This window comes from Budorcas taxicolor, chromosome 1 (assembly GCF_023091745.1).
Source record: "Budorcas taxicolor isolate Tak-1 chromosome 1, Takin1.1, whole genome shotgun sequence".
Classification (NCBI taxonomy): domain Eukaryota; kingdom Metazoa; phylum Chordata; class Mammalia; order Artiodactyla; family Bovidae; genus Budorcas; species Budorcas taxicolor.
In genome coordinates, this window is record NC_068910.1 from 135,655,587 (window position 1) to 135,660,512 (window position 4,926).

Below are 4,926 nucleotides of genomic sequence, written 5' to 3' on the forward strand. Positions count from 1 at the left end.
AAATGGCAAAGACAGAAGCCCGCTTGGTTTAAATGGGCTGCAAGGATGACCTCGTGCTTTGAGTGGAGTAAATGATGAGGAAAGTGATATGAAATACATGGGAGCAGAGACGTGACCAGATCATGCAGGGCCAAGAGCCCATGGTAAGGATGGGGATTTAGATTTGTCAATTAAGAAAAAATGATTTCTCAGTGAGCAACATGTTTCCCTGGAGAAGGTATGTCACCCCACTCCAGTACTCTTGCCTGGAAAATCCCATGGACGGAGGAGCCTGGTCTGCAGTCCATGGGGTCACTAAGACTCGGACACGACTGAGCAACTTCACTTTCACGCATTGGAGAAGGAAATGGCAACCCACTCCAGTGTTCTTGCCTGGAGAATCCCAGGGATGGGGGAGCCTGGTGGGCTGCCGTCTATGGGGTCGCACAGAGTCGGACACGACTGAAGTGACTTAGCAGGAGCAGCAGCAACATGTTTCCCAAGTCCTCAACTTCTCCAACTGCTCTAAGCTGAATTCACTCAAGAAACCTTCACTGAGCACCTACCTACTAGATGCTAGACTAGGTATTCCTGGGGAAACGTAAAAATGTGAACAAACCTAGTCCCAGTCTGCCAGGGCTCACTGCCCTGGGGCGAGGGCAGACTGGTGTGTAAATGATGAAGCCCCCTGCGCAGCACTTGACAGAACCATGAGCAAAGTCCTGTGAGGACACAGGAGATATCATCATCACTCCTACAGCCTCTCCTTGACCTGGCCTCGTCTCATCATCTAATCAATCGGCTTCCTTATCTCTTCGCTCTGTGACTTCATGCTCCGTCCTGTCTCTCAGGGATTCAGTTCAGAGGCCCCCTCTTCCAGAAAGCGCTCCTTGAAATCTCTTCCTCCCATGACTCTCCCAGCACCTTGTTCCTGTTTTTCCATGATTCTCCTCCATTCTGCCCTGAACTGGACCATAGTTAGATGTGTGTTCCCCCATCTCTCTCAGTGTCTTACTGCTGGACCCGCCCTGGCACTGACATTATACTTCTGTAAGCATCTTGTTGTCTTTGTACAATATGAAATCTTCACCATATGTTGATAAGGTCAGTGTTTCCAGAAAAGGAAGAGGCAGTGTGCCCCCAGACACCAGCCACTGAAATTAGTGACTGGGGGAGGCCATAAGCTCATTATCCTGGGAGAGTTCTGTGAACTGATTAAGTTCCTACCTTCCTGGGCAACAGGAAGCATGAGGAACTGGCCTCAGGACTGGAGACCCAGCCTCTTGCCCAGAAGGTTAGAGAATAGCAATAAAACGTGCCCAGAAGGACCCTCAGCCAAGTCAGCCTCACTTGCCTTCAGTCTTTGCTTTGACCCCTAACCTCTTCCAGGACTGGCATCATGAGGGCTTGAGTGGTACAAGTGTGGGTGGTGGCCTCTCCTCTTTCTGTTTTTGATTTTTAGTTCTTAAAAACTACATTCCAAATGAGGGAAATGAAACTACCGAAGACTCTCCCCCAGCAGCCAGCTGACATGGGGCAAGAGAATAATTCCCAGTTAAGGCCCCAAAGGAAATCCCCTCCCTGTCATGTGCTGAGGCCAGGAGAAGTGGGGGAAGCACTAGCTCACTGCTTGGCCAGGCCCAGTCACCAAGGTGAAGGGCCAGGATGGAGTGGCTGTGCTGTCTGTGGCCAGGAGTGGAGAACCCAAGGCCGAACGGGAAAGGCCACACGTGAGAGTGAGGTGACTAAGACCTGGGCCTGGGGTGAGCTGCCAGTTTCAGGGAGGACCCAGCCACTCCACTGCTGGGCACACTGGATTATTGGCTGCTCCCACAGACACATCTGCAGGAGGGAAGCTGGCCCCATTTCTCCCACTGAACCCTTGAACACCTGGCCCCAACTCAGATGTGTCTTCCTTCGGTCTCTGCTGTAGGTCTCTCCCGCTGTCCCCTGCCCCTCAGTCTTGAATAGTACCTGGGTAGAATCTGAAAAAGCAGTGGGAAGGGAGAGAAGAAGCCAGGGTACCTTTAATCTCTGAGAGACTGCCAAGTTCTACCAGTAACATTATTATAAAGCTTAGTTTAAACAAAGAAGGGGGAAACAAGAAACCCTCAGAAGGCAGTGCCTAGAGAATCACCAACATGGTAGGTTTATTGCTTTCCTTTCTTCTTTCCTTCTCTTCCTTCCTTCCTTAAGCAAATATTTACTGAGCCCCTTTCTATGCACTGGGCATATACTTCTTGGAATAACCTATGACCCCTGTCTCAAGGAGTTTGAAGTCGGGGAAACAAGACAGAGATCCTAAATTCACAATAAAGAAGCATCATGAAGCCAATGGATATTGTAGACACATGTAACACTTGGGACTGTGTGTTCAGAGGAAGAGGTGGAGGCTTCAAATTGTGTTTTTGAGATGGGAAAAGTTGGAGGGGGTGTGTCTGGGAGGTCGTTCCAAGCAAGAGAACCCTCCGATGAAGGGAGTACAGAGTGGGAAGCATTTGCTCTGTGTTTAGGGTTGAAACCCACTGTGGATCATGTGTTGAAGCGTGGGAGGTTACAGCGAAAAGAATCTGGAGACAAGATCGGACTGAAAGAGGCATCTGGACTTTCTCCTCCAGCTGGGAACTGCCCAGCTCCTTGCTTTTACCTAGACCTCCTTGGAGAACCTGTGTACTGCTTGACACTGGACCTGTCTTTGTTATGGTTGGGTGGGCAGTGGGTACGAATGCCATGACACAAGGAGCAGGTTCAAAGAAAAAGGTACATGGTCCCCCAGACTCTCATCATCCCATGGAGAGATGTGCTTGGCCAGGCCAGTACTGGATGCAGCATGGGTTGTGTTCTGGAGGAAGCAGCATGGTTGGGAGGGGCCCAGAGGACCAATTCACGCTGGAGAATCCTGAGATGCACAGTCAGGGTTACAGCTTTGCTGGTATGAAATATGTTCGTTTCCAGCTGCACATCAGCATTGTTTTTGGTTGGAAGTCTGATAGGACTTCGTGCTGAGCCAGCTTGTGGCTAAATTAGAGGGAGAGCTATGGTGTGATCTGGCAACAAACTGGCTAGTCTCCACACATCCATCAGGATCGTTGGTTTTCTAAGTCCTTTTGAAGGGTAGCAGCTGCCTCTCTCAAAAGAAATTCTCTAGAGAACCTCAATGTATAAAACATTTAAAAGTGGAATTGCTGCAGATGGGGAGGGGATGGAGTGCCCAGAATCCTACCAGACAGTCCTTAGGATCCCTGAACATACTGAACCTGGTTTTAAGCTGCTGATTCAGGTAAGAGGCAATGGCAAGCCATGAAAGGGCTGTAAGCAGGGAGTGTGACGACCCAATAAATATTTTAGAAGGATGCCCATAGCTTCTGGGTGGAATCTGCTTTGGAGGCAGGGATCCCAGTTTAAGAAGCTACTGAAATGATGCAAACATGAGTTAAAAGGTCTAGACCCAGGGCACTGTTATCAAGGATTACCAGTAGGTTTGGATTCAAGAAACATTTTTGAGTTAGACTCCGTGGGGATGAGTGACCAATTGAATACGAGGGGGTGGAGCCTGCTAGGGCTGGAGGCTTGCCATAAATAGTGACAGCCAAATAGGGAGAGAAACCAGCTAGGCCAAAGGATGAGTTCACTTTAGGGCACATTGAGTTTCAGCCACTCTGGGACATTGACCAATAGACAGTTAAAAAATATGTCTGAGAACATATTTGAGAGAACCATGCTGCTTCTCTCCCAGGAGCTAGAAATTACAATTTGGGAATAATCAACAGATTGGTAGACACAAAAGATATAGGAGTAGAAAATGTGTATGCCATGAGAAGAAAAACGCCTAAAAGACAACCTTAGTGACAATTCGACGTTTATTCAGTTTTTTTCACTGGTGTTATCGTTTATTATCATCACAAATGAACGTTTTAGGGAGCAGAGACAATTTACTTACTGGATGTTTGGGGCAGGAAGGACTTGCTTCTGTTCTCTAAGGATGGGCATGCTGACAACTGCAATACAGAATCACAAGTCGGCAGGCTACAAGAGATGGGAGCCAGCCCTCAAGGATGATTCTGCACTCCAGATCTGACAGGAAAGAGTAGAACTGGAGATCCTGGCTCTAAAACTCCCCAAGTGTGCTTCTTTGCATTACTCATTCCGCATGCAACAGACACTGTAAATATTTTGCCTTCTCCACTAGATAGTAAGTTTCGGAGACCAGGAGATAATGCACAGGAAGCTCTTAGCATAGTGCCTGGCACACCCCTTTGATGGTGACTGTTATGAATTCAATTATTCTTCTGAATTCTTGGCAATTTTGCACACATCGGGCACGAAAGAATTGGTCCAAGAAGTTCAGGGCACCCTGACAGTCTTCCACAAAGCAATTTCCATTTCATTTTCTTTTCTTTTTTTTTTGATATGCTGGAGTCAAGTAAAGACGACCTGGGTGAATGATTCTCTCCCACTTGGGAAACGTGTATCCTACCCATTCTCAAAATCTGCCCTAGCTTGACCTAGCTTGACCCAACCTTGAAGAAGAGTTTCTGGGTCAGCAGAGCTTGTAGGCAGGGGCCCCCAGCTCCCACTCTCTCAAAATCTCGAAGGTAAGAAAGCCCGAGGAGCCTCGGTTAGCACGATTGGGAGACCATTCAAATACCCTACCTTCTCGACTAATCCCGCAGGTAGTCCGAGGGCCACTGCCTCCCGCCCTCCTGCCCGCCCTCGCGTTCTCCTATCCCCCTCGCCACCCTCCCCTCGCCTCCCCTGCGGCGGCAGTTCCGTCTAAGATGCCTGCTCTCTGCGCGTGCTGAGTTGCTGAGCGGCTTGTTCTCCATGTGACTTCAGTTTCCGTCAGTTCCTTCCGCAAGTGCTAAAATAATCTGATGCCCCAGAGAGAGGAGGCAGCTCAGCCCCGCGTTCGGCTGCTGTCGAGGAGGAGGCCGGAGTCCCGGGAGA